Here is a 12,428-nt window from a genome sequence, read left to right as displayed (position 1 = left end):
TGTACGAAGTTTATGTTGTGTGTGTTCAGTTACCTTCAGGGCGGTACTTATTTTCCCAATAATGACCAGCGTACTATACATTATCCCTTACTTAGTTAACACTTTATTTATTGCATATTTTTCACCATTTTCTGTGTTTGTTTTGCTTCATTTTTGGAGGTGACATGTGCACAATCCATAACTGTCACACTGAAACCATACTGTGTATGAGGGCCACGAGCCAGTCGCAGTGGCATCTTTGTCAAAAGGAACTTTCCCTTGTTACTAATGTTTCAGAACATGATATTTAATTGAAAAAAGAAAAAAAAACACACACACATAACATTCACTTAAAGCCACCATCAGCTCTTCCATTTTGTCATGTGGAATGGTTGCATTCCCACATTGCATGGCTGGATGTGCCACCTTCGAAACAATGAGCTAACTTTGTCCCGCAGGGGTAGAGACAAATTCCACACCTCCCTGGCCTCACCCCCAACACACCCTTCACCCCTGCCCTCGCACCAGGTCAGCACAAACACAAGCCGCAGAGAAGTGGGAAGTGAGAAGATACTTTGGTTAGAGGGTGCTTATCGTGAACCGATAAACATCTGACCGACCTGCTCTGAAATCCTCATGAAATGTCCATGTCGTTTAATCCAATATCTACAGGGAGCAGCCATGTCTTTTTTTATACATACGGTAAAAACGGTAGAGAGCAGAGCAAGGTTCACTACTCCACCGACTGACGAAAACAAATTCAAAACTTGAGTTGATAACGGGAACCTGGATGACTGTGCATCTTGAGGCAGTATGTTCCTGTTACTAATAGCCCTGATTTAATGCTCCTTTATTTCAGTAACCATAGCAACAAGACAGCCCATTGCCGTGTGCACAAATGTAAGCAATTATCTGTGTTTTTTATATTAATGAGTCTCTCTGCGAGTATGTGGATACAGTCTCCCTTTGTGTTGTGCACTGGACAAGCACCACTTCAACTACGACTCCGACAGTGGGGTCGAAATAACCAGACTCACAACAGCAGGCTGTGGAATCCGGGAAATACTGGTTGGAAACTGAAAAATTGCTAGTACTGACTGACTATAAACACATCGCCTCACTAAAAAATGACCTCACTAAAGTAATGTTTTGGGCCTAAGGTCGTACAGTACACCAGGTACCGCATGCTGCTCGGGACATACAGAATTGCAGATGTAAGTGGTAGAAAGCAATTACCATACTCGCAGTAAACAGCTGTTAGGTTTTTAGATCGTGGTACAAGGACATACATTATAAGCTATAATGAGAATCACGCTATTCTAAAATGCTAAATAAACAAGAAGACTGTAGCATCCTTGGAGAAACATGGTCAGAACCAACAGTGCAATCACAACGGCTCGGCTGAATTGAACGCTGTGGAGCACAATCTGCAGTGGCGGATGAGAGACTGGGGACAGGAATCCAGTGTTTAACCGAACAAAGGCACAATAAGAGGACATAGTGTGCCGAGTGGAGCTCACATCCCAGTGACGCGTGCACTCTCGCTCTGGAAATGGGCTGGAGATGAGGTTTCGACCCACCGCTTCTGCCCCATACATAATCATCGAGAGCAACAAGTGACTGTGAAAAGCTGTGCCATAACTCGTCTGCGCAAGGAGCGAGCCAAAAATAGCCAATTCTTCACCCGATGGACGGTGTAAAATGGAGAGAAAGAGGTTTTGCACTAGTTATGTTTTTTTTTTACGCCTAGAGTGGAGGAGAGCGACTGTAGCTATTTAATAATTGAACATTGCAAATTGCAATCAGTTTAATGATGCTCTTTATGATGACCTCTAGGAATAAATGTCAAGTGCTCCCTGCAAGTAATTTTGAAGACACTGCATGACTGGTTGTCTGACTTTGGCTGGTTTGTCAGATTGTAAATGTAATATTAATTATATTGGGTAATGCTGCACAGTCGTACTATTTCTGCACATTGCGCATAGTTCCGGTGGCCATTTTGAATACCGAAGTAGAATTATGCAGTACTACAACAGGTGACAATATCTCTACTCAGGATGAAAATGAAAGACCACTGACTGAGTGGCATTTTTATGTACTCGTAATCATTGCTCGAACACGGCCCCAGAGAGCATGTTTATGTGATATAACCAGCTAATGTGGCACAGATGTAGCAGCTCTGTCTGTCGAGCTACAGCAGGATTTACTAAAGACCTGCCTCATTCCTCAATTAACACACCAAAGAGGAAACAGAAAACCTTTATCTGTGATTTTTACAGTTTGTCATGTTACCAGAGTCTCAGTCTCAGTCAGTGTTTAAGCTGCTCAAGACATTAGCATGCTACCGGTTAGCAACTGTCAATGGCTTCAACATGATAAGCACATCTATGAACACTGAGGAAATACTGCAGTATCAGCTCAGCTCTGACCTCTGTCACATGTTTTATCCAAGGCTTGATGTTTGGAGTGTGGTTTAGGGCCTCTTGGAGAAGCTTATCGTGTTGAAGCTAAATGCTAACTTGTAGCATGCTAACGTCTTGAGCAGCTTAAACACTGACTCACTGGTTTCTTCACATAAACGTGCGTCTCTGGGGCCTTGTTTTTACTGTGATCTTCTTGAGCAATGATTACATAAAAATGTCACTGTCAATCGGTTGTCTTTCATTTACATCCTGAGTATAGAGATATTGTTACATGTTGTAGTACTGCATAATTCTACTAAGGTATTCAAAATGGCTGCCATAACAGCAAAGTCACATGACTGCGTGGCATGTATAGCCCGTAACGGTTGCATTCACGCACTGAATGCCTTGGTTTGCGTATCAGTATGACACTTAACAGAGGGTATTTATCCCTCTTCATGTGGAAGCACAGGCAGACTTGAATGGTTAGACCAGCGCAATGTCTCGAGTTCATGTCTCCGGGTCCCGTAAATAAATTTCTCCTGCCTAAGACATCCAGACTCCTGCCTATTTTTCATCTATCCTCTCGGACAGCATTGTTTCTTCTATAACAGTGGGACATACCGTATTTTCCAGACTATAAGCCACACTTTTTTTCAAAGTTTGGCAAGGGCTGCGACTTATACTCCGGTGCAGTTTATATAAAATAAAAAATATATAATTTTACATTGTGTTATTTTCACACTGACAGCCGCTTGAGGGCGCTCTAGGCTACTGTACCAATACGGTTGTACAATGAAAAATAAAGCACTTACTTGCTTACTTATTGTACACTGAAAATTAGAAAAACTAAAAAGGTGAGCGAGAAACTTGTTAGGTACTGGCAAAAAGCAGAGGTTATTCTTACTGCAATGAAGAAAACTGAAAAAGCTAATCACGGACGTAAAGCTCGATGGGCACAGCTAGAGAAAGGAGTTTGCAAATGAGAGCTTGAACAACGTGCTGCCGGGAGAGGCTTGTCAACGGTGCAGTTACGCCTCCATGCCCAGGTAGTTGTCAAGGCTGGTGCGTCTTATACTCCGGAGCGACTTATAGTCCAGAAAATACTATAATCATTGTTTGGACAAGCTTAAGAAGTGACAGTAGTCTATTATTAATTCACTCTCCATATTTGATTGTGGTAAAAATGCTCAAACATGCATGACTGATGGGAAATACTCCTCAAGATATGCTTTGAGAGAACTATTTCATAACATGGATAAAGTGACTTGCCTGGGTGATCAGGTTTTCCTCCAGTTTGGTAAAGCTCACCAAGACCCTTACTCAAGATATTGGGATGGGTTCCTGATGGGTTGCCTCAGGATGGGTTTAGAATGGGCCAGTGGATGAATTTAAACAATGGTAACGCTTTAGATTACAAACCGGCTAAGTTCATGATATATCAATTGTACATCAAAAACACCCTGAAATGCCTGACTTTTCCCATTGGGAAGTTAACAAAGTGAAGGACGTCATTACATTAGTATGCTGTTAACAGATACACAGCCCTGTATTGGACAGGTGGGGAAGGCCGGGCAGCTTATGTGAGATAAAATGTCTCAAAGGTGTGCAAAGGTTACTGCCCGAAAAAACTTCAAAGTGCTCGAGTACAGATGAGAGTTGATCTGTCAGATATCTCACACAAACTCTTCAGAGGGAATGTGTTTGGTGCGAAAGCCAATTAGAATGCAGCATTTATCTGCAGAGATTCAAGGCACATGCAGTTCACCTCAGGGCAAGGAGAAAGATGCACCGAGAATTTGAATCTACCTTATCTAAACATCTGTGCGTCCTTAAGCTGTTGTATGTAACACTTAAACTGTACTGTTTTTAGGCCTTTCTGAGTGGATTACTCTTGACAAGTTCTCCAGTGGCAAAGAAGAATGGGTCAAATGCAGAGGACAGACACATTTTGCAACCCAGACTCCAAAGCTCTGTAGATTTTGTCATTTTCTTCTGAATCAGCCATTTATATTAATTTATTATCACCACTTAAACCCAGTGGTGCAAATGAATTAGACTCATGTAATTGTCAATAGCACTCATTTTGATGTTTGACGTGTGTTTATTATGTTAGTTTTGTCCACAATTGTATAATTAGAGCACACTCGCTCAGCATTTGTAATTGTAATGAGACAGGCATCAAAGTCTAATATGTATTAGAATAATACTTGGTTATTCATTGAACTTGTTTTTCTTCCATTGTCAGTAACGGGTGAAGGGGACTTGATGGTTAACATAACAACGCACTATTATGTTTTGTAATATTGGATTTATATCCAATACTCTATGCTATTTCAGTTAATGACTATGCACACCATTTCTGGTTGACTTTTATCAAGCTTGTTTGTTGTAATTGTTAGACCCGATGAGCCCGAACCACTGTTTTGAGTTTACCAGTCCCTCTCTTCTAACTGCAATGTCCTACAGATCCCCCGGTCTAAGCTCGGGTTTGCCCCAGTGTTCAAGCTCAAATCCACCTGAAACTCTTAAACAGAGGGTGATTATTTGTGTTTATTTAAGCATTCATGGCTTGTGGCTAAAGGCTTTGATCCCGATGCTGGACCATAGCCTGGCCAGCGCCAGACTAAATATCACAAGTTATGATTAGTCTGGGGACCACCAATTTATTTTCTTGTAGGAGAGGTGTGGTTTACGATCGTCCATCGCCGTTTATTGGGCGCTACGAATGTCTATCATATGTATCTGCTGCAGACTGATGTGAAGTTCGAAATGATTCGAGCGCACACAGCAGCATGGGGATTCCCAGGCTACACCAGGCAATGTCTTTGTCTTTGTTAATGAGAAGTGTGTTAGAAACTGTCAATTTAATAAGCACAACTTGTCCGTGTGCAGTCGTTTCAAAGGCCACTTTACATGTATTTGATGGTTTTGTTGACTTCATTGGTCCTTTTTTCTTGTTTTCACATGGTTGTTCTAAGTTTGCTGTAGCTGCGATGGGAATCTTTTACCCCAGCCAGACATGCGGTGCTGATCCAGCCATTAAAGTTAGCCATCTTCATTGGACTAATACCATAGTGTGAGGGTGTGCTTGGACAACAGCCGAAGATGTGTTGATGTTCCTTTCGGCTGCCTGACAGATGAAGCCTAGGCGCCCTTTTAAGCCCCAGCAATCATGGTTCATTTGCTTCCCAGGTGTGCTGCGACCCGCCTCAGCCCCGTCTCCACCTCTTCTGCCCATGGCTTCTCCCTGCTTCTTCCTTCACGGGTCTCCTATACCACTACCATTGTCCAGGCTCCGGGGGAAGACATCCCCAACTCCAAGCTGTTCATCCATACTGACTTTCATACATACATCGATGTCTACCGCCGGGGTCTGATCGCCAAAACTAATATACATGTCAATAAATCTTCCTAATTACTGCTTTTGTCTGTTTGAGTCTATCCAGGTTGAATTAGCTTCCGAGGCGGGGACAGCATTGACGGCAACTTTGAACTCTGATCGACTCAAGCAAAAGTCAAATCGGCCATCCCAACACAACTCTTCTTGGGTTTCCATATTAATTCTGTAGCCGGAAGATTCCACTTTCCCCTCACTCGTGTAACTGCAGTGACTGAGACAAAGTACCAGTCTTTTAAGCAGTCATTTATTTCTTTCACAATTGAATAATACTCTTACAAGGCTTTGAATAGTGTGAAGAAGTTGAGTGGAACCTGAAGTAACACAGGAGACGTTTTATTCAGTCTGAAATATGATTAGGTTTACTTCCTGTATTTTTCAATTTTATCTAGGCTTCTCTACAAAAAACAATTTAAAACCCACCTCGAGTCACCAGTTTTGTATAACAGCCCCTGCGTCTTAAACGAGAAACCGCTCACCACACACGACTCAGCATCCCCCCCTCCTCCTCCTGCTCTGTCAGAAACCCAATATTTATCTTGTCTTTTCCACCAGGCTGAGCAGTAGTTGACTGGAGTTTCTAATTTATGGATTTATTCCACACCCATGGATGCATCTGAATGTTTTGGTGGCCATTCGGATCAAAACTGCTGCTATTAAAATGTATGAGAGAGGGGGCAGAGACGATGAGGAAGAAATGAGCGCAGAAGTGGGGCAGATGGATGCTGCAGCCAGGGACATCTCAGGAGAAATATGCCAATATATCTTTCCAATAACTCTCAATCTTCAAAATGAAAAGTCCAATTGAGTAAATAGTCTAAGATTGAAACTCAGGGAAGACGGCTTAAGCAGAAATGTGTGTATCTCAAAAACGCAGCTGTGTTTCTTTCTCTGCATTACCATTATCATATACGGAGCAGTGGTTCTTAAACTTTTCACACCAAGTGCCATCTCTTGAAATACCCGACCATCCAAGTACCACTTCATAAAAACTCAGTGCCACCTGGTCTTGATCAGGATGAAATATGGACTAAAAATGGTCTATAATAGGCCTAGATTTTGTTTAAACTGGGAGAAACACGTGTCGCCTATGATGGCATGGGTGTGAATATTTGAGATTGGCAGCCAGGTATTGATCAGTCAGCCCTCAGTAATGTTTACATCAAATTATATAATGTCATGACTGCAGAAAATGTGCATAACTGTACAGTAAACTAGGGCCCGAGCAGTATATCAGGCCGATATTCGGGTATTTTCAATATCTTCCAATAGACGATATCTGACTTTTATCAGCCAATATCTCTGGAACCGTAAGTGATAGAGACTTCATACTTATTGTGCTTGACAGGGCTCAGTTTGCGCTTTATCTCTCAACTTCAGGCCTCAGGGGAGCGGACAAATTCAGCAGTGAAAATCGGTCACCACTCTGTTCACCTATTTTACGTATTTTATGTTGTAGACTTTTGTGTATAATCTCAGAACTAAGAGAGACTTACCGTTTTTTGCTCTAGTGATCTGCTGATTTTTGTCTCTCAGACAAGCTCTCTCTGAAGTACCTACTAAACATACATTTCCAGCACCCCCTGCTGTCACAGTTCAACACTGACACGTTTAGAAGCTTCATATAGACCAGACTTTTTTTTTAAATATTAGAAAGAAATATCCGTGTGGCATACTGGCATCGGCCAAAAAATCAAAATCCCCTCAAATCGGCCTCAGAACAGACCTCTATTAGACTTTCTACATATGCCAGTGTTGTACATCATATACTGGAAAATTGTCCATCGTAAATTAGATAAATTACTTATGATCGCTTGAATAAAGTTTTTTTTTTTATGTTAAATTTGAGTCGGTTTGAACTAATCTAAGATCAGATAAAAACACCAATGCCAATGGAACAAATAGAAATCCCACTGGAAATCAAACAAATTAACTTACTGTAATTTTTTTTTTTTTTTTTTTTCACTTGAAATTACACAAAATAATCTGAATAAAGAAAAAAATTGTGCTTGTTCCATTAGCAAGAATAAGTTTTATCTGCTTTAAGGCCAGACCAAATCTACTCAATCTTTAGATTTAATCTCTTAATTCAAGTAGATTTAAGTCATTTCTTAGTATTCTTAGATTATTTTTCAGGATTATGGTCTAAAAGGGTGCTCTGCTAAGACATTTTCAGGAATTGACAGTATTTTTAACATTTCTGTAGTACTTTAACAGGCATTTGATCTCGGATTTGGGTCATAATATTTCTCAAAATCATCTCGAGGGCCAAAGTTTGATGATGGAGGGCCGGTTTTAGCCCCCGGGCCTGACGTTGCCTACCCCTGATTTAAAGGGACTATACGGAGTTTAAAAATGTTTAAATTAAGTATTTTCCTCCTCCCAGCTTAATACAGAAGCTGCAGTTACACATAAGACCTGAGGTGGCAGTAGTGAGTATAAAAATGACCAACTTGCATCTAGTCTCTTTGAACCTTTAATATAATAATAAATGTTTAACTATAGACTATTTGAAAGATAAAAGAAACAAACATACATCAAATGAAATTGCTTAAAATATCGGCCAATATATCGGCTATCGGCCATGCCAACCCCCTTCATCTAATCCATATCGGTCGGGCCCTACTGTAAACTGTAAATGTAGTAACAGTAAACACAGTATCTTCACTTTGTTTTGTATTCTGATCATGAGGCTGACAATCGCAAAAAGGATCCAAACAGTTCTTGAGCTGCGACCGATTGAAATGGTCCCGTGACCCAACTTTGCGCCTCTACCCACCATCTGATAACCGCTGCTGGACTGAGAGCATATTTTCAGACTAAATGCTGCAGCTACAGGCCTCAGCCATGTCATCCTGTATTGTTCGGGACGGTTTCCATAGCAGGTGCTGAAAACAGGAGAAAGTTACAAAGATGTGAAACCTGACTCCCCCGGTTTCCTAGCAACCATTCATAGAGAGCAGCGGAGGGAACCTCAGCCAGACGGGCCGGTCCTCACACTTCCTGGAGTTAATGAATACACCCGTCTACGAAGTGCACACAGGAATCCAGCAGGAGGGAGAATGAATATAGGACAGTGCGCCAATGTGTGATCAGAGCCACACTGCGGTTCAACTGTGACGCTCAGCAGATAAACAACTATGATACAAAACTCAATCCTAATGATCAGTTTAGACACATGGGGATAAATGGAAATACTATAAATTCTCTAATACTGGCCTGAATAGCACTGATCACGATTACGGCAAAATGCTATTTTTAGAACAGCGCACTACGCATGCGCCGCGGCCATGTTCAATTCGGACAATTATATTGAGCGGTAAAGCGTGTTGTGCGAGAAAATGAGTGAAGCAACTTGCAATTCTCTCCTAATTATTGCCTCAAGAGACGCATTATGGTAACAACAAAACACTGCTGCTTTGGTGTCTGCCGGAGTGACTCGCGATATGGTGATCGTGAGCATATGAAGGGAGTTTTTTTCATTCCTATTCCTAAGCCCCGAAGGAATCCAGAGAAATGTCAACGTTGGGTGCTAGCTTGCAAGCGAGATGGATTTACTGTAAAAAATGTGACCAAAGACACCTATATTTGCTCTCTACATTTCATCGGTGGAAATGGACCAACAGTTGAAAATCCAGACCCAGTACCAGCAACTGCAACGTCTGCGCAGGTACGTTTACTTGCCTTTTTCACACAGCGGTGAAGTTAGACGCTAGTTACGGCTTTTGTTTGTCCATCGTGACTAGCTCTTCCCTCTCTGGTCAAGCTAATGCCGAATATAGATCCGTAACTTCACCGCAGTATTGTACACACATCATACACTGCAACGCAAGACATTCAGGCCATTTGTTTACTCCAGGAGGCCACTGGCGCTGTTTTTTTTTTCCCCTTTAAAATTATCTCTGTACCTGCCCGTTGTCACTACCAAACCATTTCCCCCGCAAACACTCCTAACACAAATAGCTTGCCCTAATGCTATGTGTTTATGTTTGAGCTTATTAGCCTAAACTAATATCAATTTCTTGGGTATAGGTGGAGAAAATGGCCCGCAAAAGGAAACCCCCAAAACCAAGAAATGAAGACACTGCTGAAGAAGCAATGACAAAGAGGAAAAGGTTTACTTATAACACCACCACATCAACAAGCAGCCAAAAGGCAGAGGATGAATCAACTAATCTTCAAGTCAATGATGACACAACCACTGTAATGGATGCTGCAACAGCCCTTCTGGACCTTTCATCAGTTTCAGGTAGGATGACATGTAATATAATTTTGTACTGTCAAATAAAACCACACTGTCTGTTTTGATACAGAAATGGTTATAATATATGTTCCCTTTTGTTTTGCAGATCTGGCAGCCCAAGTCATGTCGGATGAGCACAGCATTGATAAGATGGACAAATCCTGTCAGACTGATATCCAATGCGATGAAGTGGTGAAGTTAAAACTGGAAAACATGATTCTGAAAAATGAACTCGCAAAGTGTAAAAATCAAAACGCGGCTACACAGCAGAAACACGTGTTCTCTGTTGATGATGTTAAAAATGATGACAAGCAGTTTAAATTTTATACCGGTCTGACTTGGCTTCAGTTCATGGCTCTTTGGAATTTCCTTGGACCCTCTAGAGACAAACTATCATATCACAAAAGCTCACTAAAGTCAGAGAAATCTCCAAGAAAAAGGCCTGGTGTCAAAAGAAAACTGGATCCCATCAATGAACTATTTCTTACCTTAATCAGACTTAGAACTGGCTTACTTCATAATGATTTGGCGTATAGATTTGGAATTTCTGTTAGTTTAGTCTCAAAAATAGTTACCACCTGGATTCAGTTTATGTATCTTCAGTTTTCCACATTGAAGAAACCAATGTTTGCAACTCGTGATATTGTTGCGAGAAATCTCCCTTCATGTTTTAAGAAATTTAAAGGGATAAGAACTATCATTGACTGTACTGAATTTTTTGTAGAGCAAGCCTCTAATTTTGAGCAACAGGGTAATCTCTACTCATCGTACAAAAGTCATGGGACATACAAAGTGTTGATAGGCATTTCCCCTACCGGAGCTGTTATGTTTGTATCTGATGCCTATGAAGGATCCATTTCTGATGTTGAAATTGTGAAGCAAAGTGGATTTCTGGATAACCTAGAGACGGGGGATCTTGTTGTTGCTGACCGGGGTTTCACTATAAGGGAAATTCTGTCAGAAAGGGGGGTTAACCTCAACATCCCGCCATTTTTGAATGGGAGGAAAAAGCTTACTCCAGAGGAAGAAATTTACACGAAAAAGATTGCAAGAGTACGAATCCACGTTGAAAGATGCATTGAGAGAATAAAGAAATTCAGATTGCTAAGCAAAGTTATACCCCTGTCATTGCAGCCAGTATTTTCACAAATGGTTTTCATTGCAGGCTGTTTAGTTAACTTCCAAGAACCACTTGTTGCCTAAATAGAAGCATCTTTAGTATTTTCATGGATTATAAGAAACATTGAAAAAACTGTCATGAAATGTTGAAATAAAAACATATTTCAAATACAAATTTTGGTTGTTTAATACGATTACTGATAATGTTTACTGTGGTATCGTGGAAATGTATCACATTATGCATTTAGGTTTTCAAAAATAACAATGTATAAAAGAACCACAGAATGAAATGAGAATTTAAATTCAGTGAAACATGTCCTGACAAGAGAATGATTAACATCACAATAACTTTGACCAGTAATAGACATTTTTTCACAATCCATTTTAGGATCAGCTACCACAGTCGCTACCACATCTATTATTTCAAACTCAAAATTGGGAGATGTCTTGGAAGTCTCATTTCAACATATTCTGGGCAGAGGTAATTACAATGAAAGTCTCTCAGAACGGGAACCATAGCATCAAAGCAGTCTTTGTCGAAACAAATTGTATTTGCAATCAATCCTTTTGGGCTCCAGACAACAAAGTAGCACCACGCTCTCTGTAAAATTGCCATTTGCATTTGCACTTGGTAATAGTAGGCATGTTTTTTACTTAGTGTCACCTTATCCCCATCTGCCTTCAAACAGAAACCTGCCAGTTGTCTCTTAGTCAGTGCTGTGGAGAAGTCTTTTGGATGTATTGTTTTCAGTAACATGGGGCATTTTATTTCTAACACCCCATGACTGTCCGAATCTTTATCATACAACAGACCATCTGGAGAGGCTGCAAGGTAGGGATACTCAGAATTCACCCACAGTCCACTCTCTTCAACAGTAAAGTTAGGGAAAACATCCTCAAAGCCTTGTCTTGCTATAGACTCATTTGCATGGCCATATTCCAGGCTGGCAGCTTTCACTGGTGGTTCCCATAGCTTTGCTTTCACCAGGTTTGCTCTAACACTGTTACTCGAAGCTGTTAGTACTGATTTGGCTATCGATGCAGTAACCCGAAGTCTGCGCTCAGCAAACCAAGCCTCATCCCCCTGTGTCGGACATAGTTCTGTGATACCACTCACACTTGGCATCAGATTTTGACAAATAATGGCCACCTTTTGCCTCAACAAGTCTATTTCATCAATGGAAAGGGTGTAGTCACCATAATGCCAGGGGATGATGGTCTCCCACATGCTACCCCCAGGGTAACTTGCAGTTTTTAAGTCTGTCAGAAAATGGTTCATCTCCTC

The sequence above is a fragment of the Gobius niger genome (genome assembly GCF_951799975.1).
Source record: "Gobius niger genome assembly, chromosome: 2".
Classification (NCBI taxonomy): domain Eukaryota; kingdom Metazoa; phylum Chordata; class Actinopteri; order Gobiiformes; family Gobiidae; genus Gobius; species Gobius niger.
Note: the sequence above shows the minus strand (reverse complement) of the source record.